Consider the following 13,258-nt stretch of genomic DNA (forward strand, 5'->3'; position numbering starts at 1 on the left):
TATGTCAGCTGCTTGCCCCAAATCACATTAGTAGTGTGGTGGGGAATTTAAAGCGTAACTGTCATATTTTTTTTTTTTTATTGCAGAAATCAGTAGTATAAGCGATTTTAAGAAACTCTGTAATAGGTTTTATCAGCCAAAAAAGCCTCCTTCTGTACTCAAGAAGCAATTTCCCAGCCTCCCCCCCTGACTTCTTATCTGTGCATTATCAGGCAAACACGTCTTCATTACAAAGAAGCCAGTGAAGACGGGTTCTGCTCTCTCCATTCTATCCTTATGGGAGGGGGGAGGGGCTGAGGGAGATGAGGGAGCAGGAAGAGGTGACATGAAGGTCAGCTGTTTCTCGACTCTCTGGGCACCTAAACAGCAGGATTCTGGGGTCAGAAAGGTCAGTGCTTATCTATGAACTTACTGAGAGAATTGCAGGGTGTTGTGCTGTGCAAGACTGCTCCGTGCTCACTCACTCCTAACAGCCCCTCCCCTCTCCAAAGCCACATAATGGACAGAGAAATCCTGCTTCTTCTGCAGTGAGGGGGGGAGGCTGGGAGATTGCTTTTTTAGTCCAGAAGGAAACTCTTTAGGGTGCCTTCACACCTACCGTATCGCAGTAGAAAATCCGCTGCGGATCCGCAGCGGATTTGACAGTGCGTATTTAATGCTGTGTTCATTCATTTAGTTAAATCTGCTGCGGATCCGCAGCGGATTTTCTACTGCGATACGGTAGGTGTGAAGGCACCCTTACAGTTTCTTAAAATCGCTTGAACTGTTGACATTTAGGGTACAAACCCACACACCGTATACGCAACAAATACGCAACAAATACGCAGCAAATACGCAGCAAATACGCAGCAGTTTGATGGTGAAGATTTAATGCTGAGTTCAGTTATTTAGATCTAATCTGCTGCGTTTTTGTTGCGTATTTGTTGCGTTTTTGCTGCGTATTCGCTGCGTATCGCAGCAGTAAATACGCTGTGTATACGGTGTGTGGGTTTATACCCTTAATGTTTTCAAAAAAATGGCCCTGAAATGACAGTTACGCTTTAGGATTACTCCTACTTCATAACAGCGCTTCTACTGTTTTTTCATATATAAAGCCCACCTCTACATGTAGCTTGTATGATGTTCCAGTGATGGCACTGACTTATGGTACTTTTACACGTCACGACTGATCGTTCGTTTTTGCACGATAACGGTCGAATTCGAATGATAATAGTACGTGTAAACGCAGCGAACGATCAAACGACCAGCAAAAAATCGTTCATTTTGATCTTTCAACATGTTCTCAAATCATCGTTGATCGTTCATAAAAAATTCGCAGATCGTTCCGTGTAAACATTCTTACAGCGATTTCACCTATGTGTGAGATAGGCTTAAACGATCGCAAAACGATTGCATAGCGAATTTTCCGTACGATGTATCGTTCTGTCTAAACGCTGATCGTTATAAAAAAAAACATCGTTCACTCAAAATCGTTAATCGTGCGATCGGGCGAATTATCGCTCCGTGTAAAAGTACCATTAATCTTCTACACCAGTGTAATGTACACAGTGGGAGGGGAATTTATAAATTGTGTGATGCTTAGGGCCCTATTCCACCGGATGATTATCGTTCAGATTATCGTTAAATCGTTCGAATCTAAACGATAATCATTCGGTTGAAAGGCAGTTAATGATTAACGACCGAACGAGAAATCGTTGATCGCTTTATAAGACCTGGACCTATTTTTATCGTTGCTCGTTCGCAAAACATTCGCAAATTGTTCGCATTGAATAAGACATCGTTCGGTCGTTCGCAATGGATACGAACGCAATAGCGAATAAATAGCGAAGAAAAAACTATCGCAATTACGATCATAAGTAACTATTATCGTTCCATGGAAATAAGTGAACGTTTTCAAGTCTTTCGCAATAGCGGTCGTTTGAGATTGTTAATCATTAACGATTATGCAAACGATAATCGTCCGGTGGGATAGGGCCCTTAGCCTATAGTCTAGACCAGTGCTTCTCAAACTTTTTGTTCTCGGGCCTCACTTGGCGTTCCATATTGATGCTCGGGCCTGACCAACAAACACCTACTACTATGCATTGCCTGATACCACCATGTAGTGCACATTATATCCCAAAGCAGCACCAAAGTGCAGAAATAAATACTGCTCCACGTGCAGTAACACAACACCACATACTGCTCCACCTGTAAACTAGCACCACAGTGCAGCACTCCTTCCTCTGTGACTCAGCCCTCTACTCACCTGCCAGCTTCCCCGCACACATACACACCAGCATGATTCCATTCTTAGCGTCCTCTTTTTGGTGCAGCTCTCTTTCTCCTCCTTACCCCATTTCTGTGCATGCAATGCTCCTGGCACTGTCAGAGTGTGCCACAAATAGTTGATAATCTCAATGGTGTTCCACAAATAATTAATAACCCCACTAGAGCCCACAAATAGGTAATTTTACACATGTATAGACACAGATATCACAGTCATCATCACACATGCATGTATACACATGACATCAGCACACATGTATACACACAGATCAGCACACATGTATATATTTATACACACACACACAGATCAGTATATATATATATATATATATATATATATATATATATATATATATACACATATACACACACACACGCATATCAGCACACATGTGTATATATATATATATATATATATATATATATATATATATATACACACACACATCAGCACACACACATATATATATATATATATATATATATATATATATATATATATGCAAAAAAGGGGTCCGTGGAGCCTCAGTTGCGAGTCTCAAAACACGGGAATAGCCAGATATCCCTCTCTCCAGAGAAGGAAGCCCATTGCCAAGGGTGCCTCCTAGTGGGGAGAGCACCAAACCACCCTGATACGTAGTCCCTCAGGTCCTCACTCTGTTGCGAGCTTTGGGACCTAAATAGGGAAACACCAGGGTGGCCCCTGTGAGTCAAAGTCTAACTCTGTGGCGAGTATAACAACATAAGACAAGGGTTACCAAGGCTAGGCATCCATCCACAGACTGCAGTTTCGGGGTATTTGCCCCTCGTCAGTGTGGAGCAGGATTCTGGCTACTGGGGCAATGATAAATAGACCAACAAAACACAACAATCACTGAACTCAACTGTTTTGTTGGTATATATATATATATATATATATATATATATATATATATATACACACACACACACACACACACAGATCAGCACACATGTATCTATATACACACACACACACACATCAGCACACATGTATATATTTATACACACACACACACACACACAGATCAGCACACATGTATATATATATATATATATATATATATATACACACACACACAGATCAGCATACATACATGTATATGTATATATATATATATATATTTATACACACACAGAGCAGCACACATGTATATATATACACACACACACACACAGATCAGCACACACATATATATATATATATACACACACACACACACACACACACGCACAGATCAGCACACATCTATATATTTATACACACACACACACAGATCAGAACTCATGTATATATTTGTACACACACACACACACACACACACACAGATCAGCACACATGTGTGTATATACACACACACACACAGATCAGCACACATACACATATATATATATATATATATATATATATATATATATATATATATATGTATATATATACACACACACACAGAGATCAGCACACATCTATATATTTATACACACACACAGATCAGAACAAGCTCATCGAAATTGGACAGTAGAAGATTGGAAAACCGTTGCCTGGTCTGATGAGTCTCGATTTCTGCTGCGACATTCGGATGGTAGGGTCAGAATTTGGCGTCAACAACATGAAAGCATGGATCCATCCTGCCTTGTATCAATGGTTCAGGCTGGTGGTGGTGGTGTCATGGTGTGGGGAATATTTTCTTGGCACTCTTTGGGCCCCTTGGTACCAATTGAGCATCGTTGCAACGCCACAGCCTACCTGAGTATTGTTGCTGACCATGTCCATCCCTTTATGACCACAATGTACCCAACATCTGATGGCTACTTTCAGCAGGATAATGCGCCATGTCATAAAGCTAGAATCATCTCAGACTGGTTTCTTGAACATGACAATGAGTTCACTGTACTCCAATGGCCTCCACAGTCACCAGATCTCAATCCAATAGAACATCTTTGGGATGTGGTGGAACGGGAGATTCGCATCATGGATGTGCAGCCGACAAATCCGCGGCAACTGTGTGATGCCATCATGTCAATATGGACCAAAATCTCTGAGGAAGCTTCCAGCACCTTGTTGTATCTATGCCACAAAGAATTGAGGCAGTTCTGAAGGCAAAAGGGGGTCCAACCCGTTACAAGCATGGTGTACCTAATAAAGTGGCCGGTGAGTGTATATACATACACACACACAGACACACAGATCAGCACACATGTATGTGTATATATATATATATATACACACACACACAGATCAGCACACATGTATATATTTATACACACACAGCTGCTTTGAGAGTCTGCCCTCTTCTTCCTGGCCGATCACGTGACCCTGCTTCCACCACTCCTGTGCTGCTGCTGATGATGGATCCCTGGCTGAGCGGGCAGCTATCAGCAGTGACTGGGGCTTCCCGACTGCAGGCAGGGACCTCGCGCCTCACCAGACTGTGGGCTGCACCTCACAGTTTGAGAAGCGCTGGTCTAGACTAAACATTCTACAAATCCATGAACAAGAAGAGGTCGAAAATAGATCCTGGAAACTATAGGCCTATAAGTCTAACATCTATAGTGGGTAAAGTATTTGAGGGGTTTGTAAGAGATGCTATACTGGTGTATCTTAATGAAAATAATCTTACAACACAGCACCAGCCTGGATTTATGAGGGATCGGTCCTGTCAGACTAATCTGATCAGCTTCTATGAGGAGGTCAGTTATAGACTGGACCTGAGGGAGGCTGTGGATGTTGTGTACCTGGACTTTCAAAGACATTTGATACTGTGCCGCATGAAAGGTTGGTCTACAAAATGAGGATGCTGGGAATGGGGGAAAATATATGCAAATGGGTAAGTAACTGGTTGTGTGATAGAAAACAGAGGGTGGTCATTGATGGAACATATTCTGATTGGGTCTCAGTTACTGGGTAAAGTAATCACCACAGAAGAGGATAATATAATATTACAGAAAATAGTAGTAGGCAGTAGAAATAATAAGTACAGTTATGTGCTAAATAAAAAAAACACTGGGTAAAACTACTTCCAAAAAGGACCTGGGGGTATCGGTGGACAGTAAACTCAAATTTAGTGATTAGTGCCAGGCAGCAGCTGCTAAGGCTAATAAAATAGATGAGAACATAGTTTTGCCCCACTGGTCAGACCACATATGGAATACTGTGTACAGTTTTGGGCACTGGTATATAAGAAGGACACAGCTGGACTGGAGCGGTCAGACTGTGGAACTCTCTGCCACATGAAGTCATGTCTAATTAATTAAGTTCGAGGGAGGCCTGGATGCTTTTCTGGAACAATATAATATTACAGTTTATGGACATTAGATTTCCAGTGATACGTTGATCCAGGGTTTATTCTGATTGCCATTGGAGTCGGGAAGGAATTTTCTCCCTGTGATGGGGCAATTGTCAGCTGCCTCATAGGGGTTTTTGCCTTCCCATGGGTCAGCACAGTAGGGATTCTGTAGGTTAAACTTGATGGACTCTTGTCTTTTTTTCCAACCTTATTAACTAGGTTACTATGTAACGGATGAACAAATCTGATGAATAAATGATTTTGCACCAAAGGTCTAGCAAACAAAATTTTATCCCTCTCCCAAATATATGGAAATGATGCAGAAATGAGCGCTACTCAAGCATGATCAAGTCCAATTGTTCAGCATTTGAATACTGGTCACTGAACAAGTTGGATGCAGCTCTAGGGAGTCCGGGAAAACCTGGATACAGCCTGGTGATGTGCGGGTGTCTATTATTACCCCAGTCATCCTGGGGGTTGTTTCTTATTACCCTAGTCTTTCTGCTGGTGTGAAGGTGTCTCCTATTACCCCAGTCCTCCTGGCGGTGCGGGGTGTGTCTGGTATTACCCCAGTCTTCCTAGTGGTCTAGTGGTGTGGGGTGTGTCTCATATTAATCTAGCCCTCCTGGTGGTGTGTGTGTGTGTGTGTGTGTGGGGGGGGGGGGGGTCTCCTATTACCCCAGCCCTCCTGGTGGCGTGGGGTTGTGTCTCTTATTACCCCAGCCGTCCAGGTGGTGTGGTGTCTCTTATTACCCCAGCCCTCCTGGTGGTGTGTGTGTGTGTGTGGGGGGGGGGCAGAGGTGTCTCTTATTACCCCAGCCCTCCTAGTGATGTGTGTGTGGGGGGTGTGTCTCTTATTACCCCAGCCCTTCTGGTGTGGTGGGGGTGTCTCTTATTACCCCAGCCCTCCTGGTGGTGTGTGGGGTGTCTCTTATTACCCCAGCCCTCCTGGTGGTGTGTGTGTGTGGGGGTGTCTCTTATTACCCCAGCCCACCTGGTGGTGTCTCTTATTACCCCAACCCTCCTGCTGGTGTGTCTCTTATTACCCCAGCCCTCCTGGTGGTGTGTGTGTGTGGGGTGTCTCTTATTCCCCCAGCCCTCCTGGTGGTGTGTGTGTGTGGGGTGTCTCTTATTCTCCCAGCCCTCCTGGTGGTGTGGGGGGTGTCACTTATTCCCCCAGCTCTCCTAAATTTGTGTGTGTGTGGGGGGGTGTCTCTTATTACCCCAGCCCTCCTGGTGGTGTGGGGTTGCGTCTCTTATTACCCCAGCCGTCCTGGTGGTGTGTGGTGGGGGGAGGTCTCTTATTACCCCAGCCCTCCTAGTGATGTGTGTGGGGGTGTGTGTCTCTTATTACCCCGGCCCTCCTGGTGTGTGTGTGTGTGTGTGTGTGTGTGTGTGTGTGGGGGGGGTGTCTCTTATTACCCCTGCCCTCCTGGTGTTGTGGAGGGAGGGGTTGTCTCTTATTACCCCAGCCCTCCTGGTGGTGTGTATCTTATTACCCCAGCCCTCCTTGTGGGGTGTGTGTGGGGTGTGTCTCTTATTACCCCAGCCCTCCTGGTGGTGTCTCTTATTACCCCAGCCCTCCTGGTAGTGTGAAGAGTCTCTCTTATTACAGCCCTCCTGGTGGTGTGGGGGGTGTCTCTTATTCCCCCAGCCCTCCTGGTGGTGTGAAGGGTGTCTCTTATTCCCCGAGGCCTTCTGGTGTTGTGGGGGGGGGGGGGGGGGGGTGTCTCTTATTACCCCAGCCCTCCTGGTGGTGTGGTGGGGGTGTCTCTTATTACCCCAGCCCTCCTGGTGTTGTGGGGGGTGTCTCTTATTCCCCCAGGCCTCCTGGTGGTGTCTCTTATTCCCCCAGCCTTCCTGGTGGTGTGGTGGGGGTGTCCCTTATTAACCCAGCCCTCCTGGTGGTGTGTGTGCGTGTGTGTCTCTTATTACCCCAGCCCTCCTGGTGTTGGGTGTCTCTTATTACCCCAGCCCTCCTGGTGGTGTGTGTGGGGGTGTGTCTCATTACCTCAGCCCTCCTGGTGGTTTGGGGGTGTCTCTTATTACCCCAGCCCTCCTGGTGTTTTTTGGGGGGTCTCCTATTCCCCCAGCCCTCCTGGTGTTGTGGGGGGTGTCTCTTATTACCCCAGCCCTCCTGGTGGTGTGGGGGGGTGTCTCTTATTCCCCCAGCCCTCCTGGTGTTGTGTGTGTGTGGGGTGTCTCTTATTCCCCCAGCCCTCCTGGTGTTGTGTGTGTGGGGTGTCTCTTATTACCCCAGCCCTCCTGGTGGTGTGGTGGGGGGGGGTGTCTCTTACTACCCCAGCCCTCCTGGTGGTGTGGGGGGGTGTCTCTTATTACCCCAGCCCTCTTGGTGTTTTGGGGGGGAGGGGGAGTGTCTCTTATTCCCCCAGCCCTCCTGGTGTTGTGGGGGGTGTCTCTTACTACCCCAGCCCTCCTGGTGGTGTGGGGGGTGTCTCTTATTACCCCAGCCCTCCTGGTGGTGTGGGGGGTGTCTTTTATTACCCCAGCCCTTCTGGTGTTGTGGGGGGGTGTCTCTTATTACCCCAGCCCTCCTGGTGGTGTGGTGGGGGTGTCTCTTATTAACCCAGCTCTCCTGGTGGTGTGTGTGGGTGTGTGTATCTTATTACCCCAGCCCTCCTGGTGGTGTGTGTGTGGAGGTGTCTCTTATTACCCCAGCCCTCCTGGTGGTGTGGGGGGTGTCTCTTATTACCCCAGCCCTCCTGGTGTTGTGGGGGGGGGGAGGGGGTGTATCTTATTCCCCCAGCCCTCCTGGTGGTGTGGAGGTGTCTCTTATTCCACCAGCCCTCCTGGTGGTGTGTGTGTGGAGGTGTCTCTTATTACCCCAGCCCTCCTGGTGGTGTGGGGGGGTGTCTCTTATTACCCCAGGCCTCCTGGTATTGTGGGGGGGGGGGGGGGGGGAGGGGGGTGTATCTTATTACACCAGCCCTCCTGGTTTTGTGGGGGGTGTCTCCTATTCCCCCAGCCCTCCTGGCGGTGTGGTGTGGGGGGTGTCTCCTATTCCCCCAGCCCTCCTGGCGGTGTGGTGTGGGGGGGGGGTGTCTCTTATTCCCCCAGCCCTTCTGGTGTTGGGTGTCTCTTACTACCCCAGCCATCCTGGTGGTGTGGGGGGTGTCTCTTATTACCCCGCCCCTCCTGGTGGTGTGGGGGTGTCTCTTATTACCCCAGCCCTCCTGGTGGTGTAGAGGGTGTCTCTTATTCCCCCAGCCCTCCTGGTGGTGTGGGGGGTGTCTCTTATTCCCCCAGCCCTCCTGGTAGTGTGGGGGGTATCTCTTATTACCCCAGCCCTCCTGGTGTTGTGGGGCGGAGGGGGTGGGGATGTCTCTTATTACCCCAGCCCTCCTGGTGTTGTGGGGGGGGTCTCTTATTACCCCAGCCCTCCTGGTGTTGTAGGGGGGGTGTCTCTTATTCCCCCAGCCCTCCTGGTGTTGTGGGGGTGTCTCTTATTACCCCAGACCTCCTGGCGGTGCGGTGTGGGGGGTGTCTCTTATTACCCCATCCCTCCTGGTGGTGTGGGGGGTCTCTTATTACCCCAGCCCTCCTGGTGTGTGGGGGGAGGTGTCTCTTACTACCCCAGCCCTCCTGGTGTTGAGTGTCTCTTACTACCACAGCCCTCCTGGTGTTAGGTGTCTCTTACTACCACAGCCCTCCTGGTGGTGTGTGTGTGTGGGGGGTCTCATTACCCCAGCCCTCCTGGTGGTGTGGGGGGTGTCTCTTATTACCCCTGACCTCCTGTTGATGTGGGGGTGTCTCTTATTACCCCAGACCTCCTGGTGTTAAGGGGAGGTGTCTCTTACTACCCCAGCCCTCCTGGTGTTGGGGGGAGGTGTCTCTTACTACCCCAGCCCTCCTGGTGCTGGGGGGGAGGTGTCTCTTACTACCCCAGCCCTCCTGGTGTTGGGGGGGAGGTGTCTCTGACTACCCCAGCCCTCCTGGTGTTGGGGGGGAGGTGTCTCTTAATACCCCAGCCCTCCTGGTGTTGGGGGGGAGGTGTCTCTGACTACCCCATCCCTCCTGGTGTTGGGTGTCTCTTATTACCCCAGCCCTTCTGGTGTTGGGTGTCTCTTACTACCCCAGCCCTCCTGGTGTTGGGTGTCTCTTATTACCCCAGCCCTCCTGGTGTTGGGTGTCTCTTACTACCCCAGCCCTCCTGGTGTTGGGGGGGGAGGTGTCTCTTACTACCCCTGCCCTCCTGGTGTTGGGTGTCTCTTACTACACCGGGCCCCCTGGTTCAGATCACGTGACAGGGGCCCCCGGCTAAGTCGCCACAAATTTTAACCCCCGTGGAGGAGAGCAGTGAAGGGTAAGGAGCTGAAGACACAATTGTCGGCGCTCTGTGACACCTGTGTCAGTGTGGGGCTGGTGGTGGTCGGGAAGGAGGAGGACTGTAGCTGCTTCCTGTGAGACCCTGTGAGTGACCGGGTCTTACAGGTAGCAGCTCCAGCTACAGGCTGCACTACATGCTCTGCTGGCCCTGTCTGCGGGGGAGCCCAGGAGGCAGTGCAGACTTTACAAGCATCCAGCCTCTCCCCAGGCAGAGTGTGTGGAGGCTGGGGAGCAGCACCTGCACGATGAATGTAAGTAGTAGCGAGATGGGGGTGTGTGGAGGGGGGGAATTAAAGCTGGGGGCCCACTGTCAGAGGATTTGCCCACCGGACCTGTCCTAAGTATGTCCCGATAAGCCCCGCCCCCTGATTTCAAGCCCCACCCCCGACGCAGACCACGGGTTGTATTTTAACACTCTTACTGCCATTCAGAAGTCACCCAGCTTTCCTGCATCTTATATTGTTGTATGACTGAGGCCACCCAGCTTTCCCAGGATCTTAGTCTTAGTATGATGGGGGTTACAAGATCTTACAGACTAGAAGGACTGAGTCAGTCTTCCTAGTCTGTAAGCTCCTGTGTCCCCCAGTCCTCCTCCTAGTCTGTAAGCTCCTGTGTCCCCCAGTCCTCCTAGTCTGTAAACTCCTGTGTCCCCCAGTCCTCCTCCTAGTCTGTAAGCTCCTGTGTCCCCCAGTCCTCCTCCTAGTCTGTAAGCTCCTGTGTCCCCCAGTCCTCCTAGTCTGTAAACTTCGGTGCCCCCAGTCCTCCTCCTAGTCTGTAAGCTCCTGTGCCCCCAGTCCTCCTAGTCTGTAAGCTCCTATGTCCCCCAGTCCTCCTAGTTTGTAAACTCCTGTGTCCCCCCCAGTCCTCCTCCTAGTCTGTAAACTCGTGTCCCCCAGTCCTCCTAGTCTGTAAGCTCCTATGTCCCCCAGTCCTCCTCCTAGTCTGTAAGCTCCTGTGTCCCCCAGTCCTCCTAGTCTGTAAACTCCTGTCCCCCCCAGTCCTCCTCCTAGTCTGTAAGCTCCTGTGCCCCCAGTCCTCCTCCTAGTCTGTAAGCTCCTGTGTCCCCCCAGTCCTCCTAGTCTGTAAGCTCCTATGTCCCCCCAGTCCTCCTCCTAGTCTGTAAGCTCCTGTGTCCCCCCAGTCCTCCTCCTAGTCTGTAAGCTCCTGTGTCCCCCAGTCCTCCTCCTAGTCTGTAAGCTCCTGTGTCCCCCAGTCCTCCTAGTCTGTAAGCTCCTGTGTCCCCCAGTCCTCCTCCTAGTCTGTAAGCTCCTGTGTCCCCCAGTCCTCCTCCTAGTCTGTAAGCTCCTATGTCCCCCAGTCCTCCTCCTAGTCTGTAAGCTCCTGTGTCCCCCAGTCCTCCTAGTCTGTAAGCTCCTGTGTCCCCCAGTCCTCCTCCTAGTCTGTAAGCTCCTGTGTCCCCCCAGTCCTCCTAGTCTGTAAGCTCCTATGTCCCCCCAGTCCTCCTCCTAGTCTGTAAGCTCCTGTGTCCCCCCAGTCCTCCTCCTAGTCTGTAAGATCCTGTGTCCCCCCCCCCAGTCCTCCTCCTAGTCTGTAAGCTCCTGTGTCCCCCAGTCCTCCTAGTCTGTAAGCTCCTGTGTCCCCCAGTCCTCCTCCTAGTCTGTAAGCTCCTGTGTCCCCCAGTCCTCCTAGTCTGTAAACTTCGGTGCCCCCAGTCCTCCTAGTCTGTAAACTCCTGTGCCCCCAGTCCTCCTAGTCTGTAAGCTCCTATGTCCCCCAGTCCTCCTAGTCTGTAAGCTCCTGTGTCCCCCCCAGTCCTCCTCCTAGTCTGTAAGCTCGTGTCCCCCAGTCCTCCTCCTAGTCTGTAAGCTCGTGTCCCCCAGTCCTCCTCCTAGTCTGTAAGCTTGTGTCCCCCAGTCCTCCTCCTAGTCTGTAAGCTTATGTCCCCCAGTCCTCCTCCAAGTCTGTAAGCTCTTGTGTCCCCCAGTCCTCCTCCTAGTCTGTAAGCTCCTGTGTCCCCCAGTCCTCCTAGTCTGTAAACTCCTGGGCCCCCCAGTCTGTAAGCTCCTGGGCCCCCCAGTCCTCCCAGTCTGTAATCTCCTATGTCCCCCAGTCCTCCTTCTAGTCTGTAAGCTCCTGTGCCCCCAGTCCTCCTCCTACAGACTAGGAGGACTGGGGGGACACAAGAGCTTACACACCCATACTCCCGGGGGGGGGGGGGGGGGGGGGTCGCTATTAGTTCACCAATCCCTACAGTGGGAACTTGTTATAGCCAGAAACTGTTCCAGTGGTGATATTAGGTCTGTATGTGCCCCCACTAGCTTCACTCTCCATTATTCATAAAGGTTTAGGGGTATTGTACCTGACATAGGAATGCTCCCCGACCATACTCCCTTTTTATAACTTGTGATAAAACCTGATGCACTGATGAGTATAATGCACCAGTGATAATACCTGATAAATATAATTCAGTTAAGCTTTATAAGGAGAGGGGGTCCACCAGTGTATTAAAACGGCCCTGCCTCCTGGTGTTGAGTGTCTCTTACTACCCCAGCCCTCCTGGTGTTGGGGGGGGAGGTGTCTTTTACTACCCCAGCCCTCCTGGTGTTGGGGAAGGTGTCTATTATCCCAGACCTCCTGGCGGTGTGGTAGGTGTCTCTTACTACCCCAGCCCTCCTGGTGTTGGGTGTCTCTTACTACCCCAGCCCTCCTGGTGTTGGGTGTCTCTTACTACCCCAGCCCTCCCAGTGCTGTGCCTCGTGTCTCCTGCCAGCACCTCAGTCACCCCATACGGGGGGGGGGGGGGTGTTTCCTATTAGTTCACCAATCACCAGTCTCTTACTACCCCAGCCCTCCCGGTGTTGGGTGTCTCTTACTACCCCAGCCCTCCCGGTGTTGGGGGAGGTGTCTATTATCCCAGACCTCCTGGTGGTGTGGGAGGTGTCTCTTATTACCCCAGCCCTCCTGGTGTTGGGTGTCTCTTACTACCCCAGCCCTCCTGGTGTTGGGGGGAGGTGTCTCTTACTACCCCTGCCCTCCTGGTTTTAGGTGTCTCTTACTACCCCAGCCCTCCTGGTGTTGGGTGTCTCTTACTACCCCAGCCCTCCTGGTGTTGGGTGTCTCTTACTAGCCCAGCCCCCCTGGTGTTGGGTGTCTCTTACTAGCCCAGCCCTCCTGGTGTTGGGTGTCTCTTACTAGCCCAGCCCTCCTGGTGTTGGGTGTCTCTTACTAGCCCAGCCCTCCTGGTGTTGGGTGTCTCTTACTAGCCCAGCCCTCCTGGTGTTGGGTGTCTCTTACTAGCCCAGCCCTCCTGGTGTTGGGTGTCTCTTACTAGCCCAGCCCTCCTGGTGTTGGGTGTCTCTTACTAGCCCAGCCCTCCT

The 13,258-nt window shown here is 50.6% G+C and overlaps 1 protein-coding gene across 2 annotated transcripts in view; it reads right to left on the reverse strand.

Moving 5' to 3' along the window:
- Window positions 1-13,258, reverse strand: part of FAM234A (family with sequence similarity 234 member A) — a 42,457-nt gene that overhangs the window by 27,992 nt on the left and 1,207 nt on the right. The gene's annotated exons all lie outside the window — the stretch shown is intronic.

Source organism: Dendropsophus ebraccatus, chromosome 9, assembly GCF_027789765.1.
Source record: "Dendropsophus ebraccatus isolate aDenEbr1 chromosome 9, aDenEbr1.pat, whole genome shotgun sequence".
Taxonomy (NCBI): domain Eukaryota; kingdom Metazoa; phylum Chordata; class Amphibia; order Anura; family Hylidae; genus Dendropsophus; species Dendropsophus ebraccatus.